This window comes from Eleutherodactylus coqui, chromosome 12 (genome assembly GCF_035609145.1).
Source record: "Eleutherodactylus coqui strain aEleCoq1 chromosome 12, aEleCoq1.hap1, whole genome shotgun sequence".
Classification (NCBI taxonomy): Eukaryota; Metazoa; Chordata; class Amphibia; order Anura; family Eleutherodactylidae; genus Eleutherodactylus; species Eleutherodactylus coqui.
In genome coordinates, this window is record NC_089848.1 from 89,849,345 (window position 1) to 89,865,598 (window position 16,254).

General features: G+C 46.7%; 1 protein-coding gene across 2 annotated transcripts in view; it reads right to left on the minus strand.

Moving 5' to 3' along the window:
• Nucleotides 1-16,254, minus strand: part of VPS50 (VPS50 subunit of EARP/GARPII complex) — a 185,871-nt gene that overhangs the window by 126,500 nt on the left and 43,117 nt on the right. The window lies entirely within an intron of this gene.

The window sequence follows — 16,254 nt, forward strand, 5'->3', positions numbered from 1 at the left end:
GACAATCCCTTTAAATATCCCTTTTCCAAGACCTTTTACATTCAGGCTGCTTTCACATGGGCTACAAAAGCGCATTATTTTGTAGTAATGCGTCATGCTACAAAACACATGTATGTGAAGCCCATGGTTTCCTTCACATTAGCGATGTTTTGTCTGATGCTATGTCGCTCTAAAAAACAATTAGGGGCATGCTCTATACCGCCACAATTTTCAATGTTTTGTAGCCCATGTTATCCTATGGAGCCTCTTTGTTTATCGCTTCCGCACACATCCACAGTAAAGAAAAGAGAAGACCCGGACGGGTAAGTAGAAGTGCCGCAGTGTACTTGGCCACGGACTCCCACATGCAGAATCTAATCGCCTGTGAACATGAGGCCTTAAGAGTCAGAAAGTTAGTTTGGTCTAACTGCTCACCATAAAGGCCGCCTGCAGACGAGCGGGTCGGATCCGGCAGCGAGAATTCTCGCCGCGGGACCCGACCCGAGAGCCTGCAGGGACGAGCGCGTACTCTCCCACGCCTGGCGGCCCCGGCTCTTTCATGTGCCGGCTGCCGCGCAGCCGGCGCATGTGCAGACCGGAGCCGGCGGCCGGGTGTGTGCGTGCCCCGCACAAAAATAGGACATGCCGCGGTTTGTTTGCCGCGCGAGATTTCGCGCGGCCGTCTGCATAGGAATGCGTATTGTAATGCACTCCTATGCAAACTTTTAGTGGCGGAAATCCCGCGGGAAATACCGCCGCGGGATTTCCGCCCGTGTGCAGGCGGCCAAAGTGTTCGGCACTGAATCCAAAATCCAAAGCCTCTTATGAGAATTCAAACCCCTTTGGAAGTGCTCAGAGATTTCTGTTGGTGGAAATGCAACATGTTCTTCATTGGCCTGAGTTTCTCGAACTAAATCGCCCATGTCCGTGTAAATACAGCTTAAAGGTCCTTTTACACAAAGCAACTTGCTGCAGATGGTTGTCTACTGGGCCTTTACATAGGAAGATTCGGACTATCTGGGGGACAAACTGTTCATCCTGCATAGTTCCATCATTGTTGACAGCATACCTCCCATTCACATGGGGAGATGTGCCAACAACAGTGATGATTTTTTTTTTTTTTCTGTAGTAAAAAGGATGCAATCACTCGATGACCGACAGCACCGTCTCACGCTGGTCATCAGGAAAACCAAGTTCCTAGAAATATTTTTGCCCAATCATCGGTTCACGTAAAAAGTCCTTAAAGATTTGACTGGAGATTGACTTTGAATATTGGGTTTTATCCTTTATATCAACTTTCTATAGATAGGATAATAATAGAGAGAAGGTCCAGACCCAGCAAACATTAACTAGACAATTAATGCATTATGATAACTTAAAGGGGTTGTCCACTTGTAAACCACTAAGGGACTATCCCCTTAGAATAAGACATCAATAATAGATTGTTGGGGTCCGCTATCCATGACCCCCGCTGATCAGCTGTTCTCCAGGCCAGTGTGCTTATGCACCTGTCGATTTCTGTATGAAGAAGGTGGATCCATTGTCCCTGCAGTGGCTAGGGTTGGTATTACAGGCAGAATTGCCCTTCACTTAAAGTTTGCCTGTAATACCAAGCTAGGGCACTGCAGTGAGACCGCAGCTGTCAGCTTTCTGCAGTAATCAACAAAGTGCATACACAGACTGGCCTAGAGAACAGATTTTTGGCAGGGGGCTCGGGAGGCAAACCCTTGGGCCTCCTTCACACCAGCGACACAGCATTGCTGCGAGAAAATCGCAGCGATATCGCATCGCTGTACCGTGCGATATTGCTGCGATTTTCTCACAGCAATACCGTGATTTTGTAGCGCTACAAAGTTGCATGTGACGCTACAAAATCGCGTGGCTTTGTAGCATCACCTGCAAGGATTTTTGGGGGGGGCTTGAAATATAAGCCCTACCCCGAAAATAAGCTGTAACTAAAGGAGAAAAAAAAAAGTATACATCATCTCTTCCGCGCTGTTCGGGGCGCCCCCACAGCTTCTCCCCAGGTTCTGGCACTGATCTTCTTCTTCATCTTCTGGAAGTGCTAGCTGTGATTGGCTGACACTTAGCCAATCACAGCCAGTGCTCGAAGAATGGCTGTGATTGGTTGCTAAGTGTCAGCCAATCACAGCCAGCGCTTCCAGGAGGCGGGGATTTTTGAATCCCCGGACATTAGAGAAGAAAATGATCAGTGCCGGAACCTGGGGAGAAGCTGGGGAGAAACTGCGGCTGGGCTGACAGCTCGTCTAAGGTGATGTACGTGTATTTTTTTTCTCTGCAGTTAGGGCTTAGATTAGAGCTTTGACAGTAGCATTTGCTACTGTCAAAGTTGCATCACATCGCATGCAAACCGCGTCTTCGTGCGATATGATGCAACATAGAGGAAGGCTCCATAGGTAAACATGGGCTACAAAACCTTGCGTGTCGCAGGCATATCGCCGGACCTGCGAGGTTTGTGTGTCATTTTGTAGCATACTAAAAAACATCTCATGTGTGAAGGAACCCATAGGAAACCATGGGCTTCTCATACATGCGATTTGTAGCAGCGCGACTTTATTGCCCGTGTGAAGGAGGCCTTACTGATTCACTATCCTGAGGATAGTCCACTAGTAGTTTACAGCTGGACAATCCCTTTAACTACACTGCACTGCTGTAAATTATTACAATGTGCCAGTCATGTTAACAATTGCTACATTTGTACATTTCCATCAGATTTTTACTCCATTTTCATGCTATGACTTGCAAATGGGTAGAAATGTAATAAAATTCTGTCTGTTTTATTATGGCACATTCTATCTATTACAGATTTTACCCTAGGAATGAAAGACAGAAGATCGGTGCTTAGTGTTATAACACAGGCATAAGGCCTGTAAAGATGACAGCGCTGCCATCACAACATTATACGGACCCCCGGGGTAATATAAAATACAGTCAATGTATTTAACTGAATTTAAGGGAGAAAAATGAGACTGAATTCTATTTTGCCCGAGTCTCAGAGCGGAGATGTAATATCACCCTGTCAAGCGGATGTCTACAGCTTCACAATTGGGAGGTTTTATGGTAAGCTGCAGCGTTTTAATAGCTGGAGTACTACAAATTTCAGTATACCCTGCTGATCAGCCACGGAACGCTGGCAATGTGTCAAGTATGCATAATGAATTTATATTATATACATTATATATATATATATATATATATATATATATATATATATATATAGTGTGTGTGTGTATTATAGATGAGCGAGTATACTCGCTAAAGGCAATTGCTCGAGCGAGCATTGCCTTTAGCGAGTATCTCCCCGCTCGAGACTGCAGGTTCGGGTGCCGGCAGCGGGCACGGAGCTGCAGGGGAGAGCGGGGCGGAACGGAGGGGCGATCTCTCTCTCCCTCTCTCCCCCCCGCTCCCTCCTGCTGATAGCTGCTACTCACCGCTCCCCCGCGCCGGCACCCGAACCTGCAGTCTCGAGCGGGGGAGATACTCGCTAAAGGCAATGCTCGCTCAACCAATTGCCTTTAGCGAGTATACTCGCTCATCTCTAGTGTGTATATATATATTCATTACATCAATAATGGTAGTTTCTTGGCTGCCTGCTTGCAAGAAGAGCATCTGCATGGGCATAGGAAGAACCTGGCACTGATGAAGAGGTCTGCACGGTGGTGCTGAAGTGCTGTTTTACAATGCTGGTAGGAGGGAGAAGTGGAAAGTCTAAATGCTGGTAGGAGGGGGAAGTAGAAAGTCTGAATTAGGGCAACGTTTGGCGCCAGAAGTGAAGTGTGCGGTGAGGAACCTGTCATTGATCTGAGCGTTTCTACCAAAGCACATGCGGTGGTCTGAAAGTAGTCATCAGTGAAAAAAGTGACTATGAGCCGGAGTAGAAGCTGCACTGTGGGTCCCTGAAGTAGTGCCAGAGACCATGAGGTCCAAAAGTGCCAGAGAATGTCGAAATGAGAGAGATAAGAGTCCTTCGGAAAGTAGGAGATTGGCTGCCCGATATTCCGAGTGGCCCGTTAGCTCTAGTCTTGTGAAGTTGGAGGACTGGTAGAACTTAGAGGGAGTGGGTTAGCCCAACGGACTCGTGGAAGACCAGTGTAATGGTACTTTTACACAGGGCAACAATAAGCCGAATAATGGCTGGAAAGCCTGCATTCAAACGATAGTCATTCAGTGTAGACATGGCCACCGACAGGGTGATGAGCAGTAAGTTACTCGCTAGTCGTTTCTTTCAGCTTACCAAAATTAAAAAATTGTCACTAATTTATCAAAGTCGTCTGCTGTAACGTCACAGTTGTTCGTATGTGAATGACTTGTGAACAACTTTACATGGAGATCTCCTCTATGAATGCCATCTTGGCAAAGAACTAATTACCAATCATTGCTCATGTAACAGGAAACGAAAGACTGTTGTTCGTAGAATTCAACGACTTTTCCGATAGACTATCTGAACGATATTTGCTCCGTGTAAAGGTGCCTTTCTAGAGCGTTCCTTTGTGGCATTCTGTTCCAATTGTACTGCTGAAGTACCACCCATCCTTTTTCTGTATTGGCTGCGAGCGAGTAGTGTTTTAGCAGAGTATCTCCCCGCTCGTCTCTAAAAATTCGGGGGCCGGTGCGGGGGACAGGTGAGTTGTGGTAGGGAGCAGGCGGGAGAGAGGGAGAGGGAGATCTCCCCTCTGTTCCTCCCCGCTCTTCCCAGCCGCTCCCCGCCCCCCGAATCTTTAGAGACGAGCGGGGAGATACTCGGCTAAGGCACTACTTGATCGAGTAATGTGCTTAGTGAGTATACTCGCTCATCTCTACCTAACACCCTTCAACCGAAAAGGAGGATGGGCAATGCCAGTTGGTGACAATGTTTCCCACCCTATCCTACTGGGTCTCGAAAAGGTGAAAAGTTGGAGAAACTTGCAAAAAGATTCACTAAGTATTTCAGTCTGCAATTCTACTGTGGCGGAAGAAGTAGTTATTAATCTTTAACCTCAACCACCAAGTGTAAGTGCCTTTACATTACAGGAATTGGAATGGACGGGGGAAGAGGGATGTGAAGCACAGGCATTGTGACAACTGTGGCCTAATATCACTGTCTGCTACTCCAGCGAGTCATAAACACGGGCACAGAGCATTCAGAGATGGCAGAATAATTGTCAGGATGGCTTGTAAAACTGCGTGATCTCCGAGCATCCACCCAACCTTGTCATTGACTTACTGAGATAATTGCTGGTCTTGCAACGGAGCGCCAGGGGCTGATCAATAGCTGGCAAAGTCAATCTGTGCACTCTGTTAATGCAAATAGCCTGTTTTAGTTACTCTTCAAAATCTACTAATCAGAATGGAATATTGTCTGCCGCGGAAGGTGAAGACTCGGAGCATGTGAGCAGAATGCATATCTGCTGACAAACACGGATGACTTCAGGGTGAAGGAAAGTAGTTCTAAAAAACCTTCAGATATTTTTCTTCTTGCCTCTGGAGAAAATATCTGAGCAATTACTCAGCCCTCCAGCTACAAATGCCGACGCGACAAATCTACAGACCTTGTGGCATTAAACATTTTCGCCTCCCTAAGTGAGTAATATAAATGGTCAGCCATTTAAAGGCGCTGTCTAGGCTTATATACAGGAAGCTTAATAAACAAAAATGGAAAGTTCAGCAATTTTCTAATATACTTTGAGCTTCATTTCCTCGTCGCGTTCCGGATCTCTGCTTGCTGCCAGTTCAATGGAAACGTCAATGTTCACATTCGAGATCCGAAAACCTGTGCAACTCATGCATTTGGGTAAAAATGTTGCCATCTTGATTATAATTTGTGAACAACTTTCAGAATCTCAATATAAGCAATGGAAAAAAAAATAAAAAATTCCATTTACTGACAGCAAGCCAAGTCCTTGAACTGAAATGTGATGTATATCAGAAGGTTGCTATTCCGTCCGTCCATCAATACACATGCACGCTCAGCTTGGTAAAGCGTGCATATGTTCTCAATAGGGGGAGGGAAATAAGCCACTGTCAAATACCTCTGGTGGCGACTTACCTCCCTTGAGTTAAAAAAAGGATTGTGCCTGTTGAATATTAAGAAACCCAAGTCTTCTGTTCACAAGGCAAGCTAGTGGTTTCCAGAAGTATTCTGCCATCGTTGGAAGTGTCGGGACGCCCTCACTTATGAATTAGATGGTTAGTAGGTTCAGCCGCCGTGTCTGCTGTTTATGACAACCTCAAAGCAATTCACCGGCCTCAATACCAAATTCTGCTCCTAGACAGGATGGGAGGGGGGGATATATTACTGGCAGTGGTTCTTCTCTGCCACTCCCTCCCATCTACCGATTTTCACTGTCCAGGATGGATGAAGCAATTCTCTACCTACCTAATGCACACTGTGCACTGCTCTCCAATTAGCTAGCCTTGACCACATGAGTAGCTCCAGCCAATCAGAGAGCATGTATAGTGTATTAGTAGTCCAACATTACCAATGCACTAGGGAGAATTAGGTAGTGTGAAGATTGCATCGGCCATCTTGGATGACCAAAAACGGAACCAGGAACTGGCAGATCAGACAGCAGAGAAGAACAGCAGCAGGCATTATACCTGCTCCGGTCTTTGGAGGGTTGCTTTAAGCTCTGTATACATATGAATGTATAACCCCTTAAATATAAGTCATATACGCACCAGAGGAAGAAAAACTGGACTAAGAATTGTGCCAACATCCAAAGAGGTGTTTTTCTTTGGATCCCAATGAGTATCAGCAGTAGGTGGTTCCCTCTTAGTAAGTTATGGCACATTGCTAAGATATGCTTACACGCTGATCAGCTAGGCTCAAACTTTGAGACTCCTATGACACAGGGTCCTTCGAATCTTCAGCAGTTCTTACCATCAAGCACTGTGTAGAGAACGGCTGCTTTGTGAATGGAGCCAAGTTGCATTGACTGCACAGTTTCAGGTCAGGGGAGTCAGTGTGCACCATTCCTCGGCTCTACTGCCTCTATTCCTCGAGAAGAGCTTCAGGTAGTGATGATGCGGGAGATGATGGGTGGGTTGGGCATGCACTGAAACAGCTTTCTAGTTTGCCCAAATATGCTCACTAGGATTGAGTTCCCAGACATTGGTCTGGCCAATGAAGTTGAATATATTCTGCTCATCAAAACATGATGATCAGTCATATTCGCAGAGACACGGAGCTGTACCAAAGTATTGCCACAGTGTCAAGAATCTCTTTGTACCCATTGGCGTAAGGACCTCCTTCACATTTCCCTGTTAGGACAATGCAGTTGCATAGTAACTGCTCTCCAAGCAACCGCCTCACCCAAATGTGACCAACCGATTAGCAGATGGTGTGATTCAGCTGTCCACAACACTTGTTTCCACTAATTTACAGTCCAAGAACGGCGCTCCAAGCACCATCGCAGGCGCCTCTATGTTCACTGCTGTGATGTTGGGCTTCTGTGCAGCCGCTCGTCCATGGTAATCCTTCGCATGCAGTTCCCTACAGATGGTTCCGGTGCTCCTGGATGTTCCAGTGGCCTATGGGACCTACTGAGCGGGTGTTTTAACAGATGATATGCGTGATTCCTCCACAGCTCATACAAGTCTTCGTTGTCCACATTCTGTTCACGAGGTCTCCAAGAACATGGCTGCACTGGAAACACCAAATGGTTTCCATTTCTAAATAACTTTGCCAACAGTGGACTTTGGAAGGTCTAAAAGCTCTAAGATGTCCCATACTGATTGGTTGGTGACATCCCACCACCAGACCCAGTTGGAGGTCTGCCAACTCTACCCATCATGACATTTTGATGGTTTCTGTACTGGGATATGTCTGTGTGATACTCTCCTTTATACCTAATGCTTATACATCTGATTTGCATATCCCCTTCGCCTGACGGCACAGGATTGCTGGGGGTCTCAGCACTTTTTTCAACACAGATTATATTCAGCCGTTTGAAAAACTAGAAAAAAAAAATAATCTCAGGATTCTGGAGATCTGCAAAAGTGCGGCTGATGAAATTGCCAAAATTGCTTCCCAAAGTACATGAGGAAGCTTCGATGCAAAGCTATACTTGACATTTCGAGTTTCAATAAATGAATCATCACTCTTATTCCTCAAGGATCCTTTCCTGACAGCTTTAACACTTATCAGACCTTAACAGGAGACATTGCAGAATCACCAAGGCACTGCAATGAGTGCAACAAGTCACTGCGTCACCTCTGTCAATAGTTTTTGGAACACCGGGTGATGTTAATGCATAATTTCTGGTGCTAGAATATACTATATGTGCACTACGTATATACAGCGCACAGGTTCTGAGGTCGCGTTTTATGTTTTAACGCCTTTGATGTTTGCAACGTATGGTGCTTTAATCAGGTGCCAATTCAATGAGTTAAAGAGAAGGGCCCACACTCTATTGTCAGCTACCCTCTGCACCATCAGCACTTCCCACTGAAATGCATTGTGCTAATTGCTTGCTTGGACACAACCCCTGGCTGAGCAGGAAACCGACGCATGGCGTTTCAAGGGCAATGGCCATGTGCAGGTCAGGACCGATGACACTGTCCAGAGAAACAGGGACATAGCTACAAAAAGAAAGAAAATGGCACAGAGCATCTCAAGACTCAGGCAACCAATATCCCCAGTACCCTCTCTCCTGTATACAAGGCGGCCAACGCCTTCAAGGCTCTTATGCCATCTTAGATTTTTATTGCATATCCACAGGATATGCTATGAAAGTCTAATCGGTGTAGATCCCTCTGTACCTATTTCTAGTTTTGTCCCCACTACCCCTACCACTCAGATTATAGTGGCTGGGATTTCCTGAAATGGGCAAGTAAGTTTTAATAACTTGCATTGAAGTCAATAGGAGTTAGGCAAACAATGTAGTACAGCGAGCTACTTGGTTTTCGGACATCGGAGAAACGAATGTCACCAATATACATTAAATGGGGTACTGCTAGGGAAAAGTGATATGAAAAAAGACCTGGGGGTACAAGTGGACTGTAGACTTAACTGGAGCAATCAATGCCAGTCAGCTGCTGCAAAAGCAAATAAAGTCTTGGGGTGCATTAAAAGAGGTATAGGGGTGAGAACATTATCCTCCCACTATATAAGGCACTTGTCAGGCCTCACATGGAAGACTGTGTACAGTTCTGGACACTGGTGATCAGAAAGGATGTTGCAGCGCTTGAGGGGGTTCAAAGACGGGCAACTAAACTAATACATGGAATGAAGGGACTGGAATACCCAGAGAGGCTATCCAAATTGGGATTATTCACCCTGGAAAAAAAGACGGCTAAGGGGTGATCAAATAACTATGTATAAATACATGAGGGGACAATACAAGGATCTCTCCCAGGATCTGTTTATACCCAGGGCTGCGACGGCAACAAGATGGCATCTGCTACGTCTAGAGGAAAAAAGGTTTCATCACCAGCGCAGAAGGGGGTTCTTTACTGTAAGAGCAGTGAGACTGTGGAACTCTCTGCCTGAGGACGTGGTGATGGAAAATCTCTTTAGAGTGCTATATTAAAGAATATGGCTATTCGATGACCAAAGGGGTTGTTGATCTCAAATGTTAATCCAGGGATTACTCGGACTGCCATTATGGATTTGGGAAGGAATTATTTTCCTCCAAATGAGCTAAATTGGCTCATTGGGGGGGTTTTTTGCCTTCCTCTGGACCAACAAGGAAGGGGTTGAAACAGGCTGAACTAGATGGACATTGTCTTCACTCAGCCTAACATACTATCTTACTATGTGTATATGTACACATACATACACACACACATACATACATAAATTGGGGGTTATTCACTCATGGGGACCGCCATCTTCTCCACCAGACGCATTGTACCACTCTCACATAGACTCTGGACAACCTGATTTTTCGAAAACTCTGGCTTCTGCCAACTTTATTGCATGCAGCAAACGTTTACAGCATCACAACTTCTGGATTGACAACCCACAGTGTCTTTGCCGCTATACCCAACCAGGGCCTCTTGGGGGCATCCTTCCCTGTCAGACTTGTGGCAGACACATTCTGGTTTGCACTGGAATTTAAACTTGCAGCTCCTGTAGCTGCCTCCACAGCCTCTTTCCCTTGAGTGTGGCAGGAACCAATGCTTTGATCTTTCTTTCTGCCGCACTCACAGGTGTTCTCTATCATTTGTTAGCACCTGAATGCCTGTCTACAGCCCCCTGCAGGCCATTCTGTGCACCGTCTTGACACAATATATACACATACATAGATATATATACACATGCATATAGTACATGATACCAAAAGCAACATTGGAGATCATACTGTTCTTGCAATCTGATGAATTACCACCCCTCTATGCTGGATCTACAACATGATATATGTGACTGTGCTTTTACCCAGCTATAATTATTATTAATATTGCTTTGGAAATCTAAATGACCGAGTATGTGCGAGCAGCTCCAAAGCCTGAAGTGGGACTTGAGTTTTTATGAGAGTGCGCCCACTGAGTGACTTATCACACAGAAACACATGATACAAAAAGCATACTGAACAAAAACAAATTGGTTTTCAGAAATTGCTTTGAATGCCGGAGATTGGACACAGATTGCTCCAAATTGTTTCCCTCTCGAAAATGATTAAGCGAGTGCATGGGTTATTTCCAAGAACACAAAGTCCAGCGGCTGCAAACTCATATTTGAAAGGCGGGCTGTTATGCTCTTTGTTTAAAAGGCACTGCTGTATATACCATGTTTATGTAAGTAACGGTTCAGGTTAAAAAAAAAAAAAAATTATGGCCCTGAAGTTCAAGAATCAGAATGCGAGGAGTCAAATACAAAAGTCCTGTTTCCAACACCCGCTTATAGAGAAAGCCTGTGTAACCTGATTGACGCCCCCCATTCCCCCTTACACACACACACTCAGCGATTGACAGTTTTTGACATACAGGAGTAAGAGGGTACTCTATCTCTGAGTGGGCAGATGAATGCAGGACTCACAGGCTCTCTCTCTGAGCGGGCCGAGGAACGTAGCGACTCACGGGCTCTCTGAGCGGGCCGAGGAACGTAGCGACTCACGGGCTCTCGGAGCGGGCCGAGGAACGTAGCGACTCACGGGCTCTCGGAGCGGGCCGAGGAACGTAGCGACTCACGGGCTCTCGGAGCGGGCCGAGGAACGTAGCGACTCACGGGCTCTCGGAGCGGGCCGAGGAACGTAGCGACTCACGGGCTCTCGGAGCGGGCCGAGGAACGTAGCGACTCACGGGCTCTCGGAGCGGGCCGAGGAACGTAGCGACTCACGGGCTCTCGGAGCGGGCCGAGGAACGTAGCGACTCACAGGCATCCTCTCTGAGCAGGTAGAGGAATGCTGGTAGGGTTGCCATCCGGATGGTATTTTTCCTGCCAGGCCTGTGCCGGTATTTTTTTTTTTACCGGCCCTGTTACAGGCCGGTATTTTGGCCGGGCTGCCGTGTCCCCCGCAGGGTTGAAGAACAGATCTGCCACATGCGGCAGATGTTTTCTTTGTTTCCGCGGGGAGTAAAGAATTCCCTACCGCAGCTGTCATCTGTGACAGCTGCGGTAGAGGATCCAGCTGTCAGCACCCCTTGATTCGTTGAATGGCCGCGAGCTGCCTGTGATTGGCTGAGCGCCTCAGCCAATCAGAAACAGCTCTTTCAGTAGGTGGGGATTTTAATTCTTTAAGATTTTCAGTGCAGAGGACTGTGGGGACAGCGGAGACAGGATGTGGCTGAGCCCCAGCAGCTGAAGAAAGGAGAGTATGATTTTTTTTTTTAACACCAGTTTGGGTTGTTTTTCAGTGAAGGGTTTATATGTAAAGCTCTTCCTGATAGGATTTCAGGAAGGACAGCCCTGGGGCCATTCAGAAAGTACTCAGCCGCCATTACATCCACACGGCAACCCGCAATCTTATCGGACGAGGTTTTTAAAAACTGTGGTCAGAATTGACAGCGGCTTCTAACGGGTTAATAGCTCTGATTTAGGGGTGTGGATTATCAGAGTTGTTGCGAGCAGTTACCGTCTATAAGAAGCCGGCAGCCACGATCTCCCTTCATACATACCCCAAAGCTGCAGCGTTAAGGGGTTAAATAATTTTAATAGAAGTTATGAAGTGTACTATAAAGGCCCTTTTACACGCAATGATTATCGCTCAAAATTCGTACAAACAGCCAAAAATGAGCAATAATCGTTACATGTAAACGCAGGCATCATACGCTTTTCGTTTCAACGATGGATTTTAGCTCTGCATAAAATCTATCATTCAGCAGCTGAAAGACCTAGCAAATACATTCCATTTTAATGCATTTCGCTCATCTTTCAAAAGACTGCAGGATACACTATGTACTCTACCAGGAGGAGAACAATGGAATCTGCTAGCAGATGTTTACACAGCTGGACGTCTGTTTAAACACAGGTCCAGCACAGCAAACAACTCAGGGAGGAAAAAGATGGTCCTTTTACATGCAAATGAAGATTATTAATGGGATAAAGTGTTAATGGGCATTAAAGCCATAATACTTTATGCAAACAGATTGCTAAATCTTTCAGCCATTTGAAAGATCTTTGCGTGTAAAAAGACCTTAAGGAATAAAATTACCCCATTATCTACACACAATAAGGGTGCCTGTCCACGGGCGAGATTTCACCAACAGTAAACCGCTGGCGAATCACGCCCTCTGTAGCTTTCCATAGCATTGCTATGGAAAGCGCCGCCACACTGTCCATGAGCGGAGAATCATTGCAATTCTCCGCTTGTGGCGGGCAATTCGCAGCATGGAGATTTGGCGGCGGCTCCCGCGGTGGAGCGCCGCCGCGGGATACCGCAACGCCCGTGGACAGGCAGCCTAAAGGGGAAAGTTTTGGTATTTATTACCCCTTTAAAATCTAGATATGTTGAGGCAAACATTAAAATCAGACAAACAAGCTGCAGGTCAGAAATGGCAAACAGAAAAAAAACCCTGAAAGAGCCGCTACTAAAACTAGCCCATTGGACATCGGAAATCTTCCTCACGTCGGCTCAGAAACAAATAATTTGCAGGGAAGTATAGGTCAACAAATAGTATATAAAAAGGCAATTTGTGGAAGATAAAATGGATGGGATTCAACCAAGCGTGACCCCCGGTATCACAGGAACAGCAAGCAGACCGCGGCTGGAAGCGAGCCACAAAGACTTCTAATTTAACATTACTGTATAGAAAGTAGAGCAGCTGCGGCACAGAGATGGGAGTCACAGCGCAGACATCCATTTCATCTGTTGGTGTGTTTGTAGAACACATTACAAAAGACGAAAAAACGACAAATATTAATCAGTGTGTGAGGATGTTCTGAATGTCCCTATAATTCCTTGAGAATGCAACAATTTAAGTTTTCTTGTTCTCCACATTTTGAGAGCCATGGTGTTTTGTTTTTAATTTTCCACAGATATATCCGTAAAAGTGCTTGTCTTCTGCAGAAAAAGTTACAATCCTAATTGGCATTATTTTGTGGTATACAATGTGCTGAAAAACATTTAGTATAGAGGAGCGGTCGACTCTCCCATGTGGTGTAGTATATAGAGGAGCCGACGGCTCTCTCATGGGGTGTAGTATATAGAGGAGTTGTTGGCTCTCCTGTGGGGTGTAGTATATAGAGGAGCGGTCGGCTCTCCCGTGTGGTGTGGTATATAGAGGAGCCCCCGGCTCTCCCGTGGGGTGTAGTATATAGAGGAGCTGTCGGATCTCCTGTGTGGTGTAGTATATAGAGGAGCTGTCAGCTCTCCTGTGTGGTGCAGTATATTGAGGAGCTGTGGGCTCTCCAGTGTGGTGTAGTATATAGAGGAGCTGTCGCCTCTCCAGTGTAGTGAAGTATATAGAGGAGCTGTCAGCTCTCCCGTGTGGTGTAGTATATAGAGGGGCTGTCAGCTCTTCTTTGTGGTGTAGTATATAGAGGAGCTGTCGGCTCTCCAGTGTGGTGAAGTATATAGAGGAGCTGTCAGCTCTCCCGTGTGGTGTAGTATATAGAGGGGCTGTCGGCTCTCCCGTGTGGTGTAGTATACAGAGGAGCTGTCGGCTCTCCCGTGTGGTGTAGTATATAGAGGAGTTGTTGGCTCTCCAGTGTGGTGTAGTATATAGAGGAGCTGTCGGCTCTCCCGTGTGGTGTAGTATATAGAGGAGCTGTCGGCTCTCCAGTGTGGTGAAGTATATAGAGGAGCTGTCGGCTCTCCCGTGTGGTGTAGTATATAGAGGAGCTGTCGGCTCTCCTGTGTGTTGTAGTATATAGAGGAGCTGTCGGCTCTCCTGTGTGTTGAAGTATATAGAGGAGCTGTCGGCTCTCCCGTGTGGTGTAGTATATAGAGGAGCTGTCGGCTCTCCTGTGTGGTGTGGTATATAGAGGAGTTGTCGGCTCTCCCGTGGGGTGTAGTTTATAGAGGAGCGGTCGGTTCTCCCGTGTGTTGTAGTATATAGAGGAGCTGTCGGCTCTCCTGTGTGGTGTAGTATATAGAGGAGCTGTCAGCTCTCCCGTGTGGTGTAGTATATAGAGGAGCTGTCAGCTCTCCAGTGTGGTGTAGTATATAGAGGAGCTGTTGGCTCTCCAGTGTGGTGTGGTATATAGAGGAGCTGTCGGCTCTCCAGTGTGGTGTAGTATATAGAGGAGCTGTCGGCTCTCCAGTGTGGTGAAGTATATAAAGGAGCTGTCGGCTCTCCAGTGTGGTGTAGTATATAGAGGAGCTGTCGGCTCTCCAGTGGTGTAGTATATAGAGGGGCTGTCAGCTCTTCTTTGTGGTGTAGTATATAGAGGGGCTGTCAGCTCTCCTGTGTGGTGTAGTATATAGAGGGGCTGTCAGCTCTCCTGTGTGGTGTAGTATATAGAGGTGCTGTCGGCTCTCCAATGTGGTGTAGTATATAGAGGAGCTGTCGGCTCTCCCGTGTGGTGTAGTATATAGAGGGGCTGTCAGCTCTTCTTTGTGGTGTAGTATATAGAGGAGCTGTCAGCTCTTCTTTGTGGTGTAGTATATAGAGGAGCTGTTGGCTCTTCAGAGTGGTGAAGTATATAGAGGAGCTGTCGGCTCTTCAGTGTGGTGTAGTATATAGAGGAGCTGTCGGCTCTCCAGTATGGTGTAGTATATAGAGGGGCTGTCAGCTCTTCTTTGTGGTGTAGTATAGAGGAGCTGTCGGCTCTTCAGTGTGGTGTAGTATATAGAGGAGCTGTCGGCTCTCCCGTGGGGTGTAGTATATAGAGGAGCTGTCGGCTCTTCAGTGTGGTGTAGTATATAGAGGAGCTGTCGGCTCTCCAGTGTGGTGTAGTATATAGAGGAGCTGTCGGCTCTCCAGTGTGGTGTAGTATATAGAGGAGCTGTCGGCTCTCCAGTGTGGTGTAGTATATAGAGGAGCTGTCGGCTCTCCAGTGGGGTGTAGTATATAGAGGAGCTGTCGGCTCTCCAGTGTGGTGTAGTATATAGAGGAGCTGTCGGCTCTACTGTGTGGTGTAGTATATAGAGGAGCTGTCGGCTCTACTGTGTGGTGTAGTATATAGAGGAACTGTCGGCTCTGCCGCGGGGTGTAGTATATAGAGGAGTTGTCGGCTCTCGTAGGGTGTAGTATATAGAGGAGCTGTTGGCTCTCCCGTGTGGTGTAGTATATAGAGGAGCTATCGGCTCTCCTGTGTGGTGTAGTATATAGAAGAGCTGTTGGCTCTCCCGTGTGGTGTAGTATATAGAGGAGCTGTCGGCTCTCCAGTGTGGTGTAGTATATAGAGGAGCTGTCGGCTCTCCAGTGTGGTGTAGTATATAGAGGAGCTGTCGGCTCTCCAGTGTGGTGTAGTATATAGAGGAGCTGTCGGCTCTTCAGTGTGGTGTAGTATATAGAGGAGCTGTCGGCTCTCCAGTATGGTGTAGTATATAGAGGGGCTGTCGGCTCTCCAGTGTGGTGTAGTATATAGAGGAGCTGTCGGCTCTCCAGTGTGGTGTAGTATATAGAGGAGTTGTCGGCTCTCGTAGGGTGTAGTATATAGAGGAGCTGTTGGCTCTCCCGTGTGGTGTAGTATATAGAGGAGCTATCGGCTCTCCTGTGTGGTGTAGTATATAGAAGAGCTGTTGGCTCTCCCGTGTGGTGTAGTATATAGAGGAGCTGTCGGCTCTCCAGTGTGGTGTAGTATATAGAGGAGCTGTCGGCTCTCCAGTGTGGTGTAGTATATAGAGGAGCTGTCGGCTCTCCAGTGTGGTGTAGTATATAGAGGAGCTGTCGGCTCTTCAGTGTGGTGTAGTATATAGAGGAGCTGTCGGCTCTCCAGTATGGTGTAGT